Source organism: Arachis ipaensis, chromosome B3 (assembly GCF_059453495.1).
Source record: "Arachis ipaensis isolate K30076 ecotype BB chromosome B3, ASM5945349v1, whole genome shotgun sequence".
NCBI classification, from domain to species: Eukaryota; Viridiplantae; Streptophyta; class Magnoliopsida; order Fabales; family Fabaceae; genus Arachis; species Arachis ipaensis.
In genome coordinates, this window is record NC_142438.1 from 93,986,985 (window position 1) to 94,012,614 (window position 25,630).

Here is a 25,630-nt window from a genome sequence, read left to right on the forward strand (position 1 = left end):
TTATTTTCTGCTTTGACTGCTTCTGCTTCTGTTTTGACTACTGTACAAGATTACAAACCTAAGGAAATAAGAATGAAAATTAAACTGATATAATTGAAATATACTAAACAAAAATAGAAATAAATTTAATGATGGTTGGATTACCTCCCAACAAGCACTTTTTAACGTCACTAGCTTGATGGTACTGTGCTCATGTCAGCAACAGGGTGGATTTTTCTTGCTTAACTTCACCACCCAAGTAATGTTTCACTCTTTGGCCATTAACAGTAAATCTTTTGTCACAGTAATTACTCTAGAGTTCTATACGACCATAGGGTGATACATTAGTGATCAGGAAAGGTCCTGTCCAATGCGACTTAAGCTTTTCAGGGAAGAGCTTAAGTCTAGAATTGAAGAGCAGAACTTTCTGTCTAGGTTCAAAGACTCTGGAAGAAATCTTTCTGTCATGCCACTTCTTGGCCCTTTCTTTATAAATCTTTGCATTTTCAAATGCAGCAAGTCAGAATTCATCCAACTCATTTAGCTGGAGTAGCCATTTCTCTTCTGCTGCCTTTGCATCAAGGTTCAGGAGTTTGGTTGCCCAGTAGGCCTTGTGTTCCAGCTCTACTAGTAGGTGGCATGCCTTCCCATACACCAATTGATATGGTGATGTTCCTATAGGGGTATTGAAAGCTGTTCTATATGCCCAGAGAGCATCATCAAGCTTTCTTGCCAAATCCTTTCTAGAGGTATTCACCGTTTTTTCCAAGATTCTTTTTAGTTCTCTATTTGAGACTTCAGCTTGCCCATTTGTCTGTGGATGGTATTGGGTGGCCACTTTATGGCAAACTCCATATCAGCTCATCAAAGAGTCAAGCTGTTTATTGCAGAAATGAGTTCCTCCATCACTGATCAGTGTCCGAGGGACACCAAACCTACTGAAGATGTTCTTCTGAAGGAACTTTATTACTACTCTAGTGTCATTTGTGGGTGATGCAACTACCTCAACCCATTTAGACACATAATCTACTACCACAAGGATGTAGGTGTTTGAGTATAAAGGTGGGAAAGGGCCCATAAAGTCTATACCCCATACATCAAACAGCTCAATCTCTAGGATTCCTTGCTTAGGTATGTCATGACCATGAGGAAGATTGCCAGCCCTTTGGCAACTGTGACAACGATGGACAAACTCTCAGGAATCCTTAAAGAGTGTGGGCCAGTAGAACCCACTTTGGAGGACCTTAGTGGTTGTTCGCTCTCCTCCAAAGTGTCCTCCATAATCGAAATTCCATAGGATTTTCTGTGCCTCTTCTTCAAATACACAGCGGAAGATTATCCCATCCGAGCATCTCTTAAAGAGATATGGTTCATCCCATAAGTAGTATCAAGCATCATGAATGAGCTTTCGGGCTTGCTGCCTACTACATTCCTTGGGATGAATCTTATAGCCTTGTAATTTGCAATGTCTGCAAACTAAGGTGTCGTCCATATAGCAAAAAGTTGCTCATCCGGGAAGGTTTCAGACACCTTAGTAGAGGGAGGAGATGTCCCTTCTACTGGTTCAATTCGAGACAAATGGTCAGCCACTTGATTTTTTGACCCTTTTCTGTCTCTGATTTCTATATCAAACTCTTCCAGGAGTAATACCCATCTTATCAGCCTGGGCTTAGAATCCTGCTTGGTGAGTAGATATTTGAGAGCAACATGGTCAGCATAGATAATGACCTTAGATCCTATTAGATAGGATCTGAACTTGTCAATGGCATGAACCATTGCAAGTAATTCCTTCTCTGTGGTAGTGTAGTTCTTTTGCGCGTCATTTAGAACACGACTGGCATAATAAATGACATGCAGAACATTGGCATCACACGTTAGTTCGAATGGTAAGTTCCAGTTGGGTGCAGAGATGACAGGCGCAGTGATAAGCTTAGCTTTCAGAGTCTTAAAAGCCTGTAGACACTCTTGGTCAAAGACAATAGAGTGTCGGTAGCTAGTAAGTTGCACAAGAGTTTTGCGATTTTTGAATAATTCTTTATAAACCTCCTGTAGAATCCTGCATGTCCCAGGAAACTTCTGATTCCTTTGCCATTAGTGGGTGGCGGTAGTCACTCAATTACCTCCACCTTAGCTTGATCTACTTCTATTCCCTTGTTCGAAATCTGATGCCCAAGGACAATTCCTTCAGTCACCATGAAGTGACACTTTTCTCAGTTTAAAACCAGGTTTGTCTCTTGGCATCATTTGAGAACTAGGGCCAGATGGTCAAGGCAGGAGTCAAATGAGTCTCCAAAGATAGAAAAGTCATCCGTGAACACTTCAAGGAACTTCTCCACCATATCAGAGAAGATGGAGAGCATACACCTCTGAAAGGTGGCAGGTGCGTTGCACAGGCCAAATGGCATCCGCCTATAAGTAAACACACCATATGGGCATGTAAATGCTATCTTTTCTTGGTCCTTAGGATCTACTACAATTTGGTTATAGCTTGAATAGCCATCCAAAAAGTAGTAGAATGCATGACATACTAGTCTCTCCAGCATTTGGTCTATAAATGGTAAAGGAAAATGATCCTTTCTGGTGGCGTTATTGATCCTTCTGTAGTCAATGCACATACGCCACCCTATAACTGTCCTTGTAGGAATCAGTTCATTATTTTCATTATGATCCATAGTCATGCCTCCCTTCTTGGGAACAACTTGGACAGGGCTCACCTAGGGGCTGTCAGAGATGGGATAAATAATCCCAGCCTCCAATAATTTTGTGACTTCCTTTTGCACCACTTCCTTCATGGCTAGATTCAGTCGCCTTTGTGGTTGAACCACTGGTTTTGCATCATCTTCCAGCAGGATCTTGTGCATGCATCGGGTTGGGCTAATGCCCTTAAGGTCACTTATTGTCCACCCAAGAGCTGTCTTGTGTGTCTTTAGCACTTGGATTAGTGCCTTTTCTTCCTGTGGTTCTAAGGTAGAGCTTATAATCACAGGATAAGTATCTCCATCTCCAAGAAATGCATATTTCAAGGAGGATGGTAATGGCTTGTTCTCAAGTTTAGGAGGCTTGTTCTCCTCCTTAGGAGTTTTCAAAGGTTCCTTATTTCCTTTGGCTCCTCTAACTCAGGCTGGGCATCATAAAAGATGTCGTTCAGCTCTTCTTTGAGTCCGTCAGCCATATTCACTTCTTCCACTAGGGAATCAATGATATCACCACTCATGCACTCCTCTGGCCAATCCTTCATATGACTTAAGATTTCCTTCATGAACTTTGCATAAGAAGGTCTCTACCCAAGAGCCTCTGCAAAAGGGATCTTGATCTCAAGTGTCTTGAGATAATCTGCAAAGTGGGTGCTGTTTATCTTTTTCCGCTTGGCAGAGCTTCTGAGGATATGGCATCTTGGCCCTGTATTCATCAACTTTAATTGATGTTAGTTGAATGCCTGTTCAAAGGGAATGGGGGTCAGTAGCTTGCTTAGGAAGGGTCTTATCAACACTTGCATGTGGCTGACCATCCCTGTTTGGGCATTCAATGCCCTTGCTACCCCTTTTATGGCGTTCAATGCCAGGAGAACTGTCCCCTTTTGGGTGTCCAACATCAAGGGTGGGTATCCCTACTTGGCATTTGACGAGAGGATTTTTACCAGTAAAGCGATTCATGGAAACAGTTGCGTTGTAGATATAGTTTCTAAACCGACAAAAATCTCTTCGTACAAATATTTTGGGTGTCACAAGTAACAAACCCCTTTAGAAATTGTTAACTGAGTATTCAAACCTTGGGTCGTCTTCTCAAGGAACTGCGAGGCAGTATGTTCTTATTATTGGCTATAAAGGTTGTAATCGGGGTTTAGAAGATGAGAAGCAAGTAATTTAAATGACAAGTGAAGTAAATGGCAATTAAAATAAATAAATACTATAAAGCAGACTTTTGGCAAGGTAAGAGAAGTTGGAGGTCCAACGTAGTTATCTCTCTCAACTATAATGAAAGTTGAATCTAAACTCCACTCGATCAACCTGTACTAGGGCAAGGGAACGTCAAGGGACTAATTAAATTGACTTTTGAATCCTATTTATTTCCTAAGAAAAGGTTGGGATTACTCAAGTTCAGCTCAATTAGCAAGATAACGATTATCAATTATGTTGAGTTTAATAACTGTTGAGTTACTGAATTCTTAACCAGAACCAAAAGGGAAAAAAGTAAAATTGCTGGAATAATAAAATTATCCTTAGATGGGAAGCAATGGTAACTTAAATCAAAGAAAACAATCATAAACTGAAAATACCTCAATTATCATTAATTCAAATAACAGTCTGTAACATGGAAGAATTCTTAAATCAAATTATAATAATCAATTCAAATGTTGGAATAAATAAATAAAAGTAAAACTAAATTAAAAGAACATTAAACCTGGGATCCAAAGTTACTCTTAAAACAAGAAGAAATCCTAAATCCTAAAAGAGAGAGAGAAGATCTCCCTCTCAACTAAATCTAAATCATTGAAAGGTAAAATATGCGAGCTCTCTTTGAATAGGTGCATTCCCACACTTTATAACCTCTGGTCTAGGCTGTCTGTACTTGGATCTGGGTGAAAAAGGGCTTCAGAATTCGCTGGGGGCGCATTCTGTAAATTCTGATGCGTGGCCTCTGTCACGCATCTGCGTGGGTCACGCGGTCGCGTCATTTGGAGCTTTTCCTTGCCACGCGGTCACGTCGGTCATGCGGCCGCGTCGCTGCTGATTCGTGCTTGGCACGCGATCGCGTCGTCCATGCAATCGCATGGATACCAGTTTCCTTAAAGCTCCGTTTTGCTTTCTCCTTCCATTTTAGTATATTTCCTTTTCCATCCTTTAAGTCATTCTGCCTTAGAAAATCTGAAACTACTCAACACACTGATCGCGGTATCGAATGGAAATAAAGGTAATTAAAATAATTAATTTTTAAAGCTTAGGAAACATGTTTTTCACAATATGACATAATAAGGAAGGGAAAGTAAAATCAGGTAATTAATGTGAATAAGTGGGTGAAGGATTGTATAAATTACTATGAAATATGGGTTTATCAACCTCCCCACACTTAAACACTAGCATGTCCTCATGCTAAATCCAAGGTAAATAATTAAGGTTAAAGTGATGGAATGTCATGCAATGCAACCTAATTTGAATGCAACTACCTAAATGAATGATGCATCATGCAACTCTAATTTATTCACTCATATATAAAGCTTACATGTAGCCAAGTTAATTCACATTCTCAAGGAGTCATGTATATATATAGCCAACCCTTAAATAATAAAGCATTTTAGCAAATGAGATGGGAAAGAAAACATTGTACAAACTTGCAAAACAATTAGTAAATTTAAGCACAGATATATGTTGATGAGTTATTGAACCCTCACTCGATTTTGTGTTTACTCTCTAGTCACTCAGTGTTTCTTGGGTTTATTCACTCTATTTTTCTTTTTATTCTTAATTTCTATGGCTTTGTTCTTCATCTAACCATTCAACAATTATAGAATATAGTCATACCAAAAATTCATGAGGTCTTAATTAAGGTTGTAATGGGGCCAAGGTAAAGGTAAGGATTTATGTATAGGGTTAAGTGAGCTAATAAGTGAATCCTTAATTAGACTAAAATCTCACCTAACATACATATTTAGTAAAACAAAATCTCTTTACCTATTTTCCCATATTTCCCACTTATTGTTACATGCTCATGTTTCACTTTTTTTGCTTTTTCTATTCCATGTGCATTGCTTTTATTTTGCATTCGGGAATTTCTTTTGGATCCCCTTTTATTAAATGCTGAAAAATAACTCTTTTTTTTTTTTTTGCACATGGTAATTGAATTACTTAGATTTTTTTTTCATGAACATGCTTCCCAAATTTATTTTATTTCTTTTAACTTCTCTTACCTTTTTGTTTCTATCATCTATGTTCCCAAAAGGTTTCCCACATTTAACTCTATTTATAATTTCCTATCTTAAGCTAACCAAGGATTCACTTGGGGTTTTCTTTTGTTTTTCTGCTTAAGGCTAGTAATTTGGCTAAATAGAATAAAGGGGTTTTAAAAGGCTCAAGGGGGCTAACAAGGGTGATGTAAAAGGTAGGCTAATTTGGGGTGAGTAAGCTAAAATAAAATGATGGCCTCAATCATTCTCTTGGTATGTATCTATTCTATATTCTATAATTGGACATATAGATTAAAGCAAAGGAAAGAACATCAGAATAAAAATAAATGTAACACACAGAAATAAAATTATGGTTTGAATGCAACCATACAATTTAAGCTCAAGACTCACAGGCTGTGTGTTCTCTAACTCAAGCATCATATATCATTTATATATTGTATGCAGGTTTAGTTAAAAATTCCCATTATTCTCATAAAAAAATTATTTAGGGTGGCTTTTAAAGTTTTAATGTTCCTCCTTGATGAAATGTTGTTAGCTTAACTACATCATGTAATGCTATATACAAGTTTTGTGGATTTAAATCTGATATGTTCAATTTCCTAGCTTACTTCCTTTTTATATTTTTAAATTTAAACTATACTATCTTATGCTAAAAAGGGTAAACTATACTAATTAATCCACCAATAAATCAGAATTGCAAACTAAACTAAATAACTAAAATAAACTAAATGGCTAAAATATGAACTAAAGATGCAAAATGCAGAAAATAGAGTAAAAATACATAAAAGCAATGTATAAGTACTCAGAAAATAACAATAAAAAGAAAAATACAGAAAAATATCCAAAATAAAAGAAAAAGTATGTAGTGGTTCACCAAAACAAACGCCAGAGATGGCGACCTCCCCACACTTAAAAGGAAGCGTCGTCCTCAATGCTCAATCAAGCCGGGTGTGAAGGAGTGTCATCACTAGGAGGGATGGTAGCGGGGGTCTCAGTGGTGGTGGTGGGCTGAGGGTCTGGCTGCTGTGGAGGAGGTGCTGACTGGATCGGGATCTCAAGATCCGCAGCCTCAATCTGATGTGGAACCGCTGCCTGTGGTGCGGCAGGTGCTGCCTCCTGGGGATGGGTCTCTGCCTCGGGCGCATCCGCCTCCTCCTCAGATGCCTCGGATGGTGTGTCGGGCTCGGAGGAGATGTCGCCGGATCGTATCATCAGCTTTAGGTGCTCATAGCGCCGCTTGTTGCGACGCTCCATCTGGTCAAGTCATCGGAAAAAGCGGTGCACCAGATGATAGACGGGCTCTGTGGCAGGTGGAGGTGCAGTGGTGGTAGCAGGGGTAGGTGGTACAGCAGTGGAGGAAGAGGGTCCAGCAGACTGTGGGAATGACTCATCAGTAGCAGTGAATGGTGCTGGTCTGTGGCCCAGGGCTAAGAAGTTCCGGCTGTGCGAAATGATCTTCCTGCAATCTGCCGCTGGTGGTCTCTCATCGGCATCCTCCCATGGCACGTCAGCTCGACGGCCAAGCTGTGTAACTAGATATGGAAAGGGGAGGGTGCCTCGGACGTGGACCCTGGCCATATAATGCCGAATGAAACGTGGCAGATAAAAGTCCTTACCCTCCAACACACACCAAAGGAGGGTGATCATAGCAGCCGGGATCCCCGTCTCGTGAGTACTCGGCATCACATAATTACTCAAGATCTGATGCCATAACCGAGCCTCATCGTTCAAGTATGCTCTCTTGATCCCTCTAGGCATGGTAGTGTCCTGACCTATCTCCCAAGGAACTGTCGGGTCGAGAGCTATCCATGTCTTCATGGCATCCCAATCAAACTTCATCTGGCGCATGTCCTCCTCAGCCTTTGAATAACCATCAGGCTGATCGGACTTGGCTGGGAGCCAGAGAATGTCCTCTAAGGCCTCCTCAGTGACCAGAATTTGTTTTCCTCTCAGGTTCACTGCATCTAGGGTAGTGAGATAGTAGTTGCAGTAGAATTCCCGTACCCAAGATGAATTGACCTCTGTCAGTGTTCTCTCCAGAAAGAACCAGCCCCTTTGCTTAATTTGCTCAGTGGTGTACTGCTGGAGGGCTTCTTGAATCTTTAGAGTTTGTTCCAGGTATAGATTTCTGGAGTTTGCAAAAGCCAGGTACTTCAACTCACAGTACCGGTTTGCAAATTTTATAGGATCATTCGCAGGGAGCAGCTGGTCAGCTTTTTCCTGCTGGGTGAAGTTCTTCTCCCGCCATGAAGAATCATGCATTAGAGAATCTTGCCAGTAGCTTTGCCTTTTCCTTTCCTTTGTGAGGCAGACATCCTGAAAAACAGAAAACCAGGATATGGATAAAATAGGAAAGCAAATAGGCAATTAAACAGAGGAAACTCAAAGCGGCAAAGGAGAAATAGAATAAGGAAGATGAGTAAATGAAATGTGATTGAATTCATGTTAAATGGAAAAAAATAAACAATATGCCATGGTTAGAAAGTTAGAGGAAAGTGAAAATAATCAGAAAAGAGATGAAAAGGGTTAATATAGTTAGAATTTGAAAAAGAAATTAGTAAATAAAATTAGTGAGTTAGTAAAGTGCGGGTTAAAGTAACTGGCATAGAAAAATTCCATATAACAAGGATTCACAGGTAAGAATAGAAGTACTCATAATCGAACAAGGAAAACAGGGTGATGCTGATTCGAATAGAAATAAAGAAAGCAAAAATTAGAATCAGTGAATCACAAATGCAGTTTATGAACCAGGAAATCGAAGAGGATAAGAAAGTTTGCCATAGCATTCATGAAATGGTTTGGGTAAAGCAGAGTAAAACAGAGTTCAGAAATGCCAAACTAAAACATGAATGAAAAATTTTTTTTTAAAAAAATTTGGGCAGCATTCCGGCTAAAATTGGATTATCCCGAAAAATAAACAGCAATCATAGCAGTTCATATGAATTTAAAAACTAGCTGCAGTTACCAGCAATGAATAGAAACAGGAAAATATAGAGTAACAAGCAGCAATTCCAAGAAATCACAACATATGAACGAAGTCACAGGAACAGCAAAATTGCAGTTATGATAAAACATAAACAGGAACAGTGCAAGTAAACAGACATAGAACCACTAACCAGAGCCTAAGCTACCTAACAACCAAAAAATCCACTACAGCATGCGTATCTATCTATCCTAATGATGAACAGAAACGAAAAAAGTACAGAAAAACGACGAACGGATAAAAGGGGGTTGCGTTTTACGGAACCTGGTAGGCAGGAGGGGTGGAATGGGGAAGAAGGTGGTTGCAGCAGCGTCCGGCGCGGTGGCGGGGCACGGTGTCGCAGTGGCGGCTGATGGGGGCAATGGCAGCGAGGGTTTTGGGTTAGTGATAGAAGAAGGGGGGTGCGGGTGGGTGGCAGAGAGAGGGGGGCGCGGCTCGGTGGGGGGCGGTGGTCGCGGAGGCAGTGGTGGAGAGGGGAGGAGAGAGGAAGAAGGGAGAAGAAGGGAGGGGAGGGGGTTGCGGTAGCGGCGTCTGGGGTGGCGACGGCGTCTGGGTGGCCGGCAGTGGTGGCTGGGTGGTGCTGGGTGGTGGTTGGAGGGAGATGGGGTAGAGAGGGAGAAGAGGGTGGGGGGTGGGGGGGCTCGCGACTGATAGGGTTCGCGGGCTGTGGGGTTATATTTTCGAATCCACGTGGCCGCGTGGGGCACGCGGTCGCATGGTTGGGGTGAAAATGGGAGTGACGCGATCGCGTGGGGTGCACGATCGCATGAGAGGGGGGAAAAAGAAGGATGACGCGATCGCGTGGTTCGCGCGATCGCGTCGCTGGAATTTATGCTAAACGCACGACTCCAGCGCCGTTTTAGCGCAACTCTTTGTCTTCTTTTGGGGTGATGTGCAATCCATGCGACGCGATCGCGTCGCTCACGCGGTCGCGTGGGATTGATATTGTGCAAGTGACGCGATCGCATGAGGCATGCAATCGCGTGGGCCAATTTGTGCGAAACGCACAGGGGCCGCACGATTCCAGCCTAACTTTCTGTTCGTTGGATCCTTACGTCGATATATATATCACGCGTCTGCGTGGGTCACGCGGTCGCGCGGGTGGTGTTTTCCGCGATATGACGCGATCGCATGGGGCATGCGGTCGCGTCGTGCACCCTTTTTTTTTATATGCATGAAAAATGCAGAATTCAATGATTAACATGAATACTATACATGATTCTAGGTTTAATAAATTAAAATGAAAAAGGAAAAATGAAAGCAATTAAAAAAAATAAATTGAAAAAGAAGCGACCATACCATGGTGGGTTGTCTCCCACCTAGCACTTTTAGTTAAAGTCCTTAAGTTGGACATTGGAGGGGTATCCTGTTATGGTGGCTTATGTTTAAATTCATCCAAAAATCTCCACTAGTGCTTGGAATGCCAATAGCCTCCGGGGTCCCAAACTAAGCACGAAAGCTTCCGAACAGCTTTAAATATATTGTTAGGCTCCCGGGATGACAAATGTCAGAATAAACTCCAGGATTCCAAGCCTTGCTTTTAAATCCGCCTCCGTCTTGATCTACATGTCTCCATTCGGGCGGGTTAAAAAGTAGAATCTCACCTTGGTGACCAAACGTTTTCCGTGATCCATGTGATTGAGCATGATACCAATCCGTGTACTTCAAAGTGAAGCGTGGAACCTTATTGAACCTTGTGCACCAGCTCTGAGTACGAGCCATTTCCCTCTTACTCTTAAAGCCGCAGAGAGCTCTAAGCTGGCCATCTGTTTCAAGCAAACCATATTCAAGTGAATAAGTAAAGTTATAAGTTAAGGATTGTACCCACTTAAAGCTTGTATTAGGTGGTAATGGCCTTGGGATAGGTGTTTTTGGTGGTTCTGCAAGTTCCGTTTCCTTGTGCTCTTCTGTGAATTCCTCCACTTCTTTGCAAAGATCTTCAATTGTATCTATGTCCTGGTCAAAGTCTTCTGTGTCTTCCTCATCACTTGGGTCATAGATTGGAGGTTGAGAGAAATCTACCTCTGCATCATCTTCATATTCACTTGGGGAAGATTCTTCTATCTCAGAGAATTCACTTGCGGATGCAAGTTCATCACCAAGAGAGCTAGACTTGTGAGCATTATCATCAAGGGAAATTGCTTCTTGGATTATTCCGTCTGATTCTTCATAAACGACTTGCCTTGGAGATTGTACAGTATCCTCCTTAGCATCAACTGTAGCATCCTGGACGGAGTTTTCCTCAATTTTGGATTCCCATGGAAGTTCAGCATCTCCTAGGTCTTCAACCAACTCTTCTTCTTGAACAAAGACAGCTTCTTCTAATTGTTCCAGTACAAATTCATGCTCTGTCTTGTCCACTGGAGTTTCTGGCACTTCCTTCATGCTCTGCTCTTCATTGGGCTGTCCACATGGAGCTGTGGTTGATCCTTGTATATTTGAGCGCCTAGAAGCCCATTGAATCATCGCTTGCTCCAGTTGTTTGAAATTTAATTACTGTTTCCCTTAGGCGATCCTCTGCTTCTCGGGTTGCTGGACTTGGACATGCTACAAAGGAAAGTGGTGGTGATTGGGAGTGATTGGATTGGTATTGGGGTAAGGATGGATCATATGGTGGTGAATGGTGAAGAGAAGCTTGTGAGTGTGGTGGTTCAAGGTTATGTTGAAAGGGTGGTTTATATGTACGGGGTGGGGCTTGTTGGTAGTTACAAGGTTGTCCACCATGTCTTCTAGCTGGGTATGCACTGTAGAATGGTCTTTGTCCAGGATATCTCAGAGGGTGTTGCTACCAAAAGGGTTGATTAGATCCTCTTGGTTCCATCCATCCTTGATTGGTCTGACCTTGGTACACAATCCTGCTGTAACTCCTATTTCCCTTAACAACATTAGAACCAAACTCAAAGCGAGAGGGGTAAGAGTTCATAGCAGCAAATAAAGATAAAAAGGAAAAAAAATAAATAAACAAGCAAAAGAAAAATATTTACAATAACCAATAATAAGGCACACGTTAGCAGTTCCCCGGCAACGGCGCCACTTTGACGAGAGGATTTTTACCAGTAAAGAGATTCATGGAAACAGTTGCGTTGTAGATATAGTCTCTAAACCGACAAAAATCCCTTCGTACAAACGTTTTGGGTATCACAAGTAACAAACCCCTTTAGAAATTGTTAACCGAGTATTCAAACCTCAGGTCGTCTTCTCAAGGAACTGCGAGGCAGTATGTTCTTATTATTGGCTATAAAGGTTGTAATCGGGGTTTAGAAGATGAGAAGCAAGTAATTTAAATGACAAGTGAAGTAAATGGAAATTAAAATAAATAAATACTATAAAGCAGACTTTTGGCAAGGTAAGAGAAGTTGGAGGTCCAACGTAATTATCTATCTCAACTATAATGAAAGTTGAATCTAAACTCCACTCAATCAACCTGTACTAGGGCAAGGGAAAGTCAAGGGACTAATTAAATTGACCTTTGAATCCTATTTATTTCCTAAGAAAAGGTTGGGATTACTCAAGTTCAGCTCAATTAGCAAGATAACGATTATCAGTTATGTTGAGTTTAATAACTGTTGAGTTACTGAATTCTTAACCAGAACCAAAAGGGGAAAAAGTAAAATTGTTGGAATAATAAAATTATCCTTAGATGGGAAGCAATGGTAACTTAAATCAAAGAAAATAATCATAAACTGAAAATACCTCAATTATCATTAATTCAAATAACAGTCTGTAACATGGAAGAATTCTTAAATCAAATTATAATAATCAATTCAAATGTTGGAATAAATAAATAAAAGTAAAACTAAATTAAAAGGACATTAAACCTGGGATCCAGAGTTACTCTTAAAACAAGAAGAAATCCTAAATCCTAAAAGAGAGAGAGAAGATCTCCCTCTCAACTAAATCTAAATCATTGAAAGGTAAAATATGCGAGCTCTCTTTGAATGGGTGCATTCCCACACTTTATAACCTCTGGTCTATGCTGTCTGTACTTGGATCTGGGCCAAAAAGGGCTTCAGAATTCGCTGGGGGCGCATTCTGTAAATTCTGATGCGTGGCCTCTGTCACGCGTCCTCGTGGGTCATGCGGTCACGTCATTTGCAGCTTTTCCTTGCCACGCGGTCGCGTCAGTCATGCGACCGCGTCATATGCGTTCTACTTAAGGCGCGCGGTCGCGTCAGTCATGCGGCCGCGTCGTTGCTGATTCGTGCTTGGCACGCGATCGCGTCGTCCATGCGATCGCGTGGATACCAGTTTCCTTAAAGCTTCGTTTTGCTTTCTCCTTCCATTTTAGTATGTTTCCTTTTCCATCCTTTAAGTCATTCTGCCTTAGAAAATCTGAAACTACTCAACACACTGATCACGGCATCGAATGGAAATAAAGGTAATTAAAATAATTAATTTTTAAAGCTTAGGAAACATGTTTTTCACAATATGACATAATAAGGAAGGGAAAGTAAAATCATGTAATTAATGTGAATAAGTGGGTGATGGATTGTATAAATCATTCAAATTAAGCACAAAAGAACTCATGAAATATGGGTTTATCAGCGTTGAACGCCAAGAGTGCTGCCCCCCTTTGGGCGTTCAACCCAGGAGTGAGCACACCTTCTTGGCGTTGAACGCTAATGACATTCCTCTTTGGACATGCAACGTCCTCAGAGGTGTCTTGGACAATAGTTTGGTTGTCCTCTATCAGCTTTTCTTCCCCTGGTCTCCTGTTGTTTTGAGGTTGGATATTCAATGTTTTTCCACTCCTCAATTAGATCGCCTGCCATTCATCTTTTATCTGCTTAGATAATTGCTGTCTTGTTTGACTCAGCTGGGCTTCTACATTCCTGTTGGAAGCCTGCGTTTCTCGTAAAGCCTCTTGCAATTCTAGAAACTGCTGTGCAAGGGCGTACAGTGATGACATGTCACCATGTCATGTTTTTCTATGCTTTTTCATTTGTTTTCAATAGGTTTTATGCACTTCCTTGAGCCATAAGCAAGCCAATTGGGTAGATTTTCATGTTTCCTTTGATTTAATCAACCATGTATGAATTAATGCAATTTCATGAGGTTTTATGCTATAATTGTCACATATTATGAAAGAATGAATATCTCATGATTTTGAGCATAGCTTTGATGTGTTTGGTTGATTAATGATAGGTGAAGAAAGCTTGGAGAAAGGTTGAAGCAAGAAGGAATGGCTAGGAGGAAGAGAGGACAAAAAGTTTGAGCAAAAGTTTGCCTCAAACTTTAGCTCAAACTTTTGGAATAAGTGAAAATGAACCAGGGAGCAAAAAGCTGGACCAAAAGTTTGCCTCAAACTTTTGTGCAAACTTTTGGGCAAAAAGCTAGAGCAAAAGTTTGCCTCAAACTTTTGTGCAAACTTTTGGCATCACAAATCAACACCCTGGAGAGCAAAAGTTTGCGCCAACATTTGCCTCAAACTTTTTGGCAAACGTTGGCGCATGACCAACACACCCAGGGGAGAAAAAGCTTGCGCCAACGTTTGCCTCAAGCTTTTTGGCAAACGTTGGCGCCACAAGGCATACAAGGGGTATACTTCCAACAAGAATAACTTGAGCTACAGAGCTCCAAATGAGGTGATTCAAAAAGCAATGGAAAGTAGGAATCAAGAGCTTTCCAAGCATATATGGCACTGCATGGTGGACACTAAAATTGAGGGAGAAAACTGCCCCGCAATGAGCATAAACGAACATGGTGGCAACCTACAGTGAGGCCAACTGACCTCTGCACCTTCGACGGAGTATAAATCGAGCTGTAGAGCTCCAAATGATGTGCTCCCAACGGCATTGGAAAGTAGACATCCAGGGCTTTCCAACAATATATAATAGTATGGGGTGGACAATACGTTTGAGCCTCCAAAACTGGCGTTTTCGACCACGTTTGAGGCAAACTTTACCTCAAACGTTGGGCACCAAAGCCAGCGACCCTGTCCTCTTCAAAGGAGCATAACTTGAGTTGTAGATGTTCAATTGAGGTGATTCTAATTGGGTTAGAAAGCTGACATTCAGAGCTTTCCAACCATATATAATAGTCTATAGTGGGCATAAAATTGGCAACGTTGACAAGAGGACAAAGTAGCGCCACATATATGTACTAGGGGGCCAACGTTGGAGCAAAAGTTTGACCCCAAACTTTTGCCCCAACGTTGGTATTAGCAAGAATGGGGCAGCTGGTGTAAAAAGTTTGAGTAAAAGTTTGCCTCAAACTTTTACTCAAACTTTTACTCAAGCTTTTAAGATTCACAACCCGGTTCACATTGGTTCTCTCTCCAACTCCAAGAGCAATCAACCAAGGCCTCTATTAACCCAATTCCATCAAGAGCAAGGGCCCAATTGACACCACTCAAAGGCACAAGAGATAGTTAGAATAGAAATTTCATTTTTAATTGTAATTTGTTTTGAATTTCATTTTTGTAAAAATGCCTATAAATAGGTATCTGTTTCATTTTATTAGGAGGAGGCGAGCTCCACTAGGGAGCATTAGGAATACAGAACTCTCTCTCTTAGTTTTCATTTTTGTTTTGAATCTTGGGTTGAGAATTGAAGAAATTTTGTTTCAATCTCACCTTGAGAATTCTCTCTGTTTACTTGTCTGCATAATTTCAGTGAATTGTGATTTGAATCAAAATTCTCTTTACTACTTTCTTCTCTATTTTCTTCTGCAATTATTCTCTGTTGGATCAAGGAAGGAATTGAGATCTAGACTTGGTCTCTAGTCTCATCCAACCCCTGAGATCTTCAACCTCTCATTTAGATTTTGCAATTGAGCCAAGTTGCTCTCTGTTTTGATTTTAAAGTGATTTTCCAAATCTGTTGAACCTGCTGCATCTTTTACTTCTCTGTTTGATTCTTATTTACACTTCCGTGTTTGATTTCATGAATCCCAGTACCTAATTTCCTTTATTCTTCTTGCAATTTAACTTTCCAATTACTTGATCTACTGCTTTCTTTTAATTTCCAGCACCCACTCCCTTTTAATTTCTTGCAATTTACATTTCTTGCTCTTTAAGTTTTAATGCAATTTACTTTCTGCACTTTAATTTTTCTTGTCATTTACTTTCTGTTGCATCAATTATCACTCAAATGTTAGCTTGACTAAACTAATCATCCACTAAAGTTGCTTGATCCATCAATCCCTGTGGGATCGACCTCACTCCCGTGAGTTATTATTACTTGATGCGACCCGGTGCACTTGCCGGTTAGTTTTGGGTGTTTTGGAGAAATTCATTTTTCCACAAAAATATCCCATCATACAGCTGCTGAGATAGACTCAGTAGATATTGCCTTAACCTCTCCTTTTATGGGAGTCTCATCAACCGAGTACAGATGCTGGTTCATGGCAACTATCTCAATAAGTTTGTGAGCTTCTTCAATTATTTTCCTCATATGTATAGAACCACCAGCAGAGTGGTCTAGAGACATCCTAGCCATGTCTGTTAGGCCATAGTAGAAGATGTCTAATTGCACCCATTCTGAAAATATTTCAGTGGGGCATTTCCATAGCATTCTTTGATACCTTCCCCAGGCATCATGAAGAGATTCTTTATTCTATTGCTTGAAGCCTTGCATGTCTAGTCTTAATTGGGTTAACTTCCTTAGGAGAAAGTATTGATTCAGAAACTTGTCTACTAGCTGCTTTCATGTTTTCAAGCTAGATTTGGGTTGGTTATCTAACCACCTCTTTGCTTAATCTCTTACAGCAAAGAAAAAGAGTAGTAGTCTGTAGACATCCTGATCTACTCTCTCAGTGTGTACTGTGTCAGTATTTTGTAAAAAGTTTACCAGGAACTCAGTAGGCTCTTCCTATGGAAGTCCAGAGTACTAGCAGTTTTGCTGTACTAGAATAATGAGCTAAGGATTTAGCTCAAAATTACTAGCTCCAATGGGGGTAAAATGATACTTCTCCCATAGAAGTCAGGGGTGGGGACCATATAGGACCCCAAGGTTCTTTTGAACTGTTCATTCCCATTTAGGTTCATGGTAAAGAAAGGTAGGAGAATTTGGATATTGAGAAGTAAAACGGGAAAGTAGAATAAAATATTTTTGTTTTTATTTTTATTTATTAATTAAATTCGAAATGAAGAAGGAAATTAAAAGCTAATTAACTAAACATATTTGAAAATTAGAAGGTAGTTTTTGAAAAAGAAGAGAGAGGAATTAGTTAGAAAGTTTTGAAAAAGAAGAAAGAGAAAATAAGTAACTAATTAAGAAAGATTTGAAAATAAGATAAGATAGAAAATTTGAAAAAGATTTGAATTTGAAATTTGAATTTTGAATTTTGAATTTTAAATTTTGAATTTAAAAAATTGATATTGAATTAAGATAAGATAAGATTTTGAAATTTGAATTTTGAATTTTGAATTTTGAATTTGAAATTTAAAGAAAAGATAAACCAAAGATAAGACAAAGATTTAAAAATAAGTTGAAAAGATAAGATTGAAGATTTGAAAAAGATAAGATTTGAAGTTTGATTTTTGAAAAAGATTTAATTTTTGAAATTTTAAATTTTAAATTTTAAATTTTAGTTTTGAAATTGAGTTTTAAAAATTTAATTTGAAATAAGATAAGATAAGATTTTTGAATTTTGAATTTTAAAGAAAGATAAAAAGATAAGATAAAGACTTGAAATTTAACTTTACTAACAAGAAAACACCAATCTTAAAATTTTAAATCAAAATAAGAAAAGAAAGCAAGAATTTTGAAAATTCAAATAAAGATAAAAAAGATATTTTTATTTTTTGAATTAATGAAAAAAGAGTAAAACAACCAAAAAATACCAAACTTAAAATTTTTAAATCGAAGACTCTAACTTCTTTGAAAATTAAGAGAAAAACATCAAAAGACATCAAACTTAAAAATTTTAAGATCAAAACAAGAAAAGAAACAAGAACTTGAATACCAAGAAAGAACACTTAAGTCAATTTCAAAAATTTAAAGAAAGAAAGAACACACAAAGGACACCAAACATAAGAACTGACAGTAGACTCAAACAAAAGACACTATTTTTGAAAATTTTTGGAAAAAGAAATAAGAAATTTCGAAACTTTAACAAGAACAAGAACAAAAGGCTCAAACAAAAGACAAAGATTAATAAAGAAAAGAAAAAGTTTTGAAAATTTTTTGAAAAGGAAACAAAAGACACAAACAAAAATAAAAAGTACCTAATCTAAGCAATAAGATAATCCGATTGTTTGTCCAATCCGAACAATCCCCGGCAACAACGCCAAAAACTTAGTGCACGAAACTGACTCTGCACGTTTTGCACAGATAGACCGGCAAGTATACCGGGTCGTCTAAGTAATACCTCAGGTGAGTGAGGGTCGATCCCACGAAGATTGGTGGTTTGAGAAAGCAGTGGATACCTTGCAGATCTTAGTCAAGTGGATAGAAAAGATAGTTGTCACGAGAAAATGCATAAAACAGATAAATAAATAAAACATTACTAGATAGGTGTGAAATCTATGGTAAAAGAACGGTTGAGGCTTGACGGAAGATTTTCGTCGGTAAAGAATTTCTCAAAATAACTTCGTTGCAAGTATAGTTCTAAACCGACAATTAAACCTAGATCAATGTTTAAATTGTTTGTCACAATACAAACCCAATAAAAATAAAATGAGGTATTTAAACCTTTGGTTATCTCTCAAGGAATTACAGGGAAGTGTGTTTATTATTGGTTATGATGTATTTCTTTTTGGGGTTTTGAAATAAGGAACAAGAATTGTAAATAGCAAGAAGGTAAGGAAAACTCAAATGGTAAAAACGTCTTGGCAAAGGTTAATGGTTAAGGATCTCTATCCTTGTCACTAACCACAATATGATAGTTGTAGGGATCAATCTCATTTAGTCATCCTCTAACAATTGAAGGAAGGTCAAATGAGCTTCATCAATCGCAATCCATAAGTCCTAGCCACTCACTAATCGAATTAGCGAAAGCTAGTGTCAATGGGCATCAACCATCAATCACTTGGGCATTAGCAACTCAAGGTCACCCAAGTTACCAACCCAAGCCAAGAATAGAAAAATCTACTCTATAGCTAAAAGAGACATTTTATCAAACACACAGAATGAAATAAAGAGAAACATCATAAAATTCTAGAATTAATAAAAGCTATAACTAACACAAGCAAGAAAGCAATAAGAGAATCTAAGGCAAACTTAAAAAAAAGACATGGAAACATAAAATTGCATTAAAAAGGAAATTGAAAGTAACACAAGAGTTCATAAGCTAAATGGGTAAAATAAAGGAATCAACAAGAGAAGTAGATAATTAAAGTGCTAGAACAAATAAAAGTAAGAGAAAACTAAATTAGAACAAGATAGAAATCTGAATTTGAGAAGAAATAAACTAAGAGAAACCCTAAAACCTAGAGAGAGGAGAGAGCCTCTCTCTCTAGAAACCCACATCTAAAACCTAAGGTGTAAATGAATGAATAGGAAATCAATGATCAGCTCCACTCCCCAGCCTCTTGTCTTCATTTTCGAGCCTGAAACTGGGTCAAAAGCAGCCCAGAAATCGCCCCCAATGAATTCTCTTTACTGAGGCACGTGACGCTCGTCACATGTACGCGTCAGCCACGCGTACGCGTCGCTAGATATTGAACTGGCCATGTGTACACATCATCAATGCGTGCGCATCGTTTGTCTGCTGCACCAGTCATGCGTACGCGTTGTCAATGCGTGTGCGTCGGCACTAGCTTCTCAAATCCTCAATTTCATGTGTTTCTTCCACTTTGGCATGCTTCCTTTCCATCCTCTAAGTCATTCCTGCCCTATAAAACCTGAAAACACTTAACACACATATCACGACATCGAATGATAATAAGAGAAGATTACAAATTAGCAATTTTAAGGCCAAAGAAGCATGTTTTCAATCATAGCACAAAATTAGGAAGGAAACTTCAAAACATGCAATTTACATGAATAAGTGTGAGAATAATTGACAAAATCCACTCAATTCAATTCAAAATATACCATAAAATAGTTTTTTATCAATCTCCTCACACTTAAACATTAGCATGTCCTCATGCTAAGCTCAAGAGAACCAAAAGAGTAAAGGGGAAATGCTAAGACTTATTAAATGCAACCTATCTATATGAACACAACTACATGCAAAAATGCTTCTATCTACTTAGTTAAAAGTAAATAAATCTTTCAAGAACAAATATAAACTGGATTCCACTAATTCAAATCTCAAAATAAAGTACAAGTAGACTTACAAGAAGAAAGCTTGTGACAGTCGGGACCAAAAAATCGAGCATCGAACCCTCACCAGAAGTGTATACACTCTGATCACTCTAGTCTTTGAGGGTCAATTCTCTCGGTTCTCTACTAATCTTACTTTCTAAGCCTTGCTCTTCTTCTACCAATCAAGAAAAATTTAATGCACGAATACACATATCAAGTGGTCTTTTCGAGGGTTGTAATGGGGTTAGGGTCAAGGTACGATTGTATTTGGTCAAGTGGACTGAAATCTGAATCCTTGATTAACCTAAACTCCCCACCTAACCTAAGACAATCCATGTAATCCAAATACAAAATCTAACTACCCATTAACTATGTTTTCCACATATTCATGCATCCTAAATTTGAGTACAATACATATGCATTGCCATCACCACTTTGGGGAATTTTGTCCCCTTTTATTGTTTTCTCTTGTTTTTTTTAGTTTTTTTTTTTTTTTTTTTTTTTGTTTTTCATATGTGGTGGATAACATATATATGCATGAGAGATTAATTCATATGATTAATGGGTTGAATGCAAGAATATGTACCCAACTATTTTTCTTCACATTTTAACAAAAAATGTAGAATACCCAATTCCCAAACCAAATGTTCCCAAACCCAACTTTCTCACACTTAAATCATGAAGACTCTCACTAGTCCAAGCTAACCAAGGATTCAAATTAAGGACATTCTTTATTTTTCTGCTTAAAGCTAGTGATGTGGTAGTGTAAAGAATAAAAGGGGATTAAAAGGCTCAAAGTGGCAAACAAAGGTAAATGAAATGGGTAGGCTATTTGGGTGTGTAAGCTTAGTGAAATAAAGGCCTCAATCATATAAGTGCATGCATACATCAAAAAATGAAATTATAGAATCAAACAAGACAAATATCACAATTTTAGAGAGAACAGCAGACACCAACACAAAAGATTGGTTGATAATATGCAACCAATCAAATATGTTCAAAAAGCTCACTCGGCTTGTGTGTTCGAGCTCTAAACCATGTTCCAAAATAAAATTCCTCAGGCAAGTTCAACAAAAATTTTAATTCAAATTAGCGAAATTCTCTAAAATAGTTTCTTGGGCAAGAAATTATCACTTCAACCAAGTAGTACATAAATGCAAGTAATTAACTACACATGCAATCTATCATGCAATGTAACAACTAATCTAACAAATAAAATTAAACATTGGTGTTGGAAAAGGAAGTCGGTCTCGACCTCCCTACACTTAAAGATTGCACCGTCCTCGGTGCATGCAAAGATGACCAAAGTGGAGTAGGGTTACTACAACTGACGAGCTCCTATAAAGGATTATGCGGAGGGACTGGTTGTTTGCCCCATTTAGAGGCTTTTCCTTTCCCTTCTTTATAGCCAGCCTGAAAGGAGAGAAAAAGGAAGAAGATTAAGCCCAAAACAAAGATGTTAAAGCAAATAGAATAGAAGTAGGGGCTAATGCCAAATAAGAGTGAGATTCTCAACTACATGGTTGCTACAACATAGAAGCGAGAAAGCAATGTAAGCTAAGGGTATGTCAGCTAAATATCAAACAAGTCAAGAAGCACCAAAATGATTCAAGAATTATTCAACAGTCGAGTAAGAAAATTCAACACTAATATTAAGATATCAAACATAGAAAAGAAAATAAGAACAAGTATAAAGTAAAAAAGTAACGAATGAAAGTTTGCAAATGTAATAAACAAAAAAGAATGAAAGATGAGAAACAAAAATAGAAGTGAAATTTTGAAAAGAGGGAGAAGAGGAAGATAGAAATGGGAGGAGGTAAGAAGAAGAAAGGAAGAAAGAAAAAAGAAGAAGTAGGAAAGAAATAAGGAAAGAAGAGATAGGGACGCGTCGCCCACGCGCACGCATGGTGTGCAGAAGAAGGGAGGGACACGTATGCGTCATCCATGTGTACGCGTGGGTGGCCAAAAATAGACAATGACGCGTGAGCGTCGGTCACGCGTGCACGTCACTACCTTTCGTGCTAGACGCACAAAACCTGCACTATGCCATCACAACTCTCTGGTTTTTGTACCAGAGGCAGCATGAAGATACGACACGTATGTGTCACCCACACCCACGCGTGGAAGGTCAAAAATGCAAATGACACGTACGCGTCAGTGAGGCGCACGCGTGGGTTGGGTTGTGCTCCTAGCACCCCACCCGCACCTTTCCAGCGCAAGTCTCTAGTTTTTGTACCAGCATCAAAATTTGGGCGTTGACGCACACGCGTCCGTCACGCGTACGCGTGATGACCCTTCTTTTTTTTTAACATTAAGAAACTAACAGGCTACCAAAGCAGTACCAAATATTATTAAACAAGTTAAACCACAACTTAAACAAAATAAACCTAACTAAAAAATAAAAAATTGAACTTATTACCAATATAAATAAAAAGGGAACATGGAAGAGTTTACCATGGTGGGGTGTCTCCCACCTAGCACTTTTATTTAAGGTCCTTAAGTTGGACATTTGGTGAGCTCCTTGTCATGGTGGCTTGTGCTTGAACTCATCTTGGAACTTCCACCAATGCTTGGACTTCCAATAAGCTCCAACATTTCCAAATAAATTCACCAAGCCTTGATGAAGTTCTTCACAGGCTTTGAGCTCCCAAAGTTGATCCTCTTGTATGCCGAGATCCCAAATCTTGTTTCTACACCCGTCTTTAAGTTGATCAACATTATTCCAATCGGGTGGCAAGAAATCTGAATTCTCACTGAGGCATCCAAATAACTTCCTACACCCATTCAATCTAGCTCTATACCAATCTTTGCACTTCAACTTTGAGCATGCAACCATATTAAACCTTGCATGACAACTCCAACTACTAACCATCTCCCTTTTGCTCTTAAAGTCACAAAGAGTTCCAAGTTGACCATCCGTCTCAAGCAAACCATATTCAAGTGGGAAGGTAAAGGTTAAGAATAAGAATTTTACCCACTTGAATGTTGTGTTGGATGGTAATGGCTAGGGGAGAGGTGTTTCCAACGGCTTTGACAATGTATGCTTCACTCCCTTATGTTCTTCCTTGACTACTTCCACCTTTTGGTAAGCTTCTTCAACTTCAACCTCTTCCTTTTGGTAGCTTTCTTCCAATTCAATTTCTTTTTCATTGCGTACCAAGGGTATGGGAGGTTGTGTATCTTCTTCTTTGGCCTCTATTTCATGTCCAATGGGGGAGGATTCAATTGTAGATATAAATTCATCAATTATTGAATCCATCTCTTGATCAACCTCCTCAAAGTCTTCAACCATGAAATACTTTGGAGGTTGTACACCTTCCTCAACATCAAATTAAAACTTCTTGAAAGGAGGCTCTATGACTTGAGGTTCCTGATGCACATAAACTAGTTATGCTACGATTTAGGAAATTGCACGATCGGCAAAATTCCTTCCGGCAAGTGCACCGGTTATCGTCAAGTAAAAACTCACAATAGAGTGAGGTCGAATCCCACAAGGATTGGTTGAGTGAGCAATTTGGATTAGAAGTGTGTTCTAGTTGAGCGGAATCAAGATTTGAGATGAGAATTGCGGAATGTAAAATTGGCGGGAAAAGTAAATGACAAGAAAATTAAATGGCGGAATCTTAAATTGCATGAATTAAAGAGCAGAATGTAAATTGCTGAAATTAAAAGGGAATGGGGGTGATTGCAAGAATTGAGTTGCAGAATGTAAAGAGAAAGTGGAGATCAGAAATGGGGAATTCATTGGGTTATAGGAGATATTGAGATCTCCGAATCAAAACATGTTTATCTCTTCCTCAACCAATGCGTTCATTGAATTTTGCTTGGCAATCTTATATGATTGGATCCCAATCCCTTGGCTCACCAATTCTCTCTAAAAACGAACAAATTCCCAATCCCTTGGTTTAAATGTTCATAAGAAGAGATGATGCTTGATCACTGATTATACCACACAATTTTATGAACCACAATTTGGTAGGATTACATGTCACAATATCCATCCAAACCCCAATCCAATTCACTGTGAGAAAGCTTCTCTAGCATGAATCCTCCATTCCTTTCCCAAGGCTCCGAAGGATTCCAAGTATGGGTAGTTTCTTTCCCAAGACAACTACTCAATGGAATTAGATCGAGAAGCTTTCTAACAAAATTCAAGAGAAAAGATTGAAGAAGAAGATAAACTATTATTGATTCATTGAATTACAATAGAGCTCCCTAACCCAATGAAAGGGGGTTTAGTGAATCATAGCTCTGAATTCAATTACAAAGAAAAGGAAAACTAGCTAAAAGTGAAGTAAAAGTCCTTCTCTAACTTAACTTCTATCCTATTTATACACTTTCTATATTGAGCTTCAGTTGTGCTTCTTGGGCTTTGAGACCTCTCCTTGCTTTCCTTTTGCCTTGGGTTTATGATCCATAATCTTGATGAGGTTGTTGATCCAAATCCTGTAACATTTATTGAGCCACTTAGTGATAATCAAATAATGACACATGACTCAATAAATTGAGATTTCAAACTCATCAATCCTTCAGGCCCAATCCCATAAACCATGATATTCAATTGGGTTTCATACCAAAGTAAGTTTAAGTTAGTATTTGTGCTCAAAGACTAACTTAAATCACAATATTTTTGGCCCAGAAACCTTTTCCAAGAGTGGCATTTAAGTTGTAGTTTAAGCTTAAACTGCAGCTTAAACGCCAGACACTTCCAGTGAGGCCTTTTGTAGAAGCACGTTTAAGCTTCAGTTTAAGGTTAAACTGAAGCTTAAACGTGGAAATGGAAGAATGTAGCCCTGGAGGGTCATGTAGTCGAACACGTTTAACCTCCAGTTTGAGGTCAAACTGGAGGTTAAACGTGGAAGCTTAGAATGGTAGCCCTGGAGGTGTCGAACACGTTTAACCTCCAGTTTGAGGTCAAACTGGAGGTTAAACGTGGAAAAGGGTGGAGGCATACTGGCGGTCGAACACGTTTAACCTCCAGTTTGAGGTCAAACTGGAGGTTAAACGTGGAAGCTTAGAATGGTAGCCCTGGAGGTGTCGAACACGTTTAACCTCCAGTTTGAGGTCAAACTGGAGGTTAAACGTGGAAATGGAGAGAGCAACCCTGGAGGAGAAAAGCTGTCGAACACGTTTAAGCTCCAGTTTGAGGTCAAACTGGAGCTTAAACGTGGAATGGCTCCCTGGTACTCTTCCTGGTTCTGGCGTTTAACCTCCAGTTTGAGGTCAAACTGGAGGTTAAACGTGGAACTCCTCCCTGGGTGGCATACTCATTCTGGCGTTTAACCTCCAATTTGAGGTCAAACTGGAGGTTAAACGTGGAATGCTCCTTAAGTGAGGCTTTTCATTCTGGCGTTTAACCTCCAGTTTGAGGTCAAACTGGAGGTTAAACTTCAATCCCAGCATTTCTTATCCTTCATGATTTTGGCGTTTAAGCTCCAGTTTAGGCTTAAACTGGAACTTAAACTCCACATGTGATATTCAAGCTTCCTTTATTGATTTTGTTGCTTCCTTGCTTAGCCTCTTCTTCCCTGAAATCATCCAAACAATTGCATCAAAGTCTTGCAAAATTTCATG

General features: G+C 39.1%; 1 pseudogene; it reads left to right on the top strand.

Annotated features, from left to right (window-relative positions):
• The first annotated feature begins 9,149 nt into the window (after positions 1-9,149).
• The window catches only part of LOC107633355 (uncharacterized), a 90,059-nt pseudogene continuing 73,578 nt past the window's right edge, over positions 9,150-25,630 (top strand).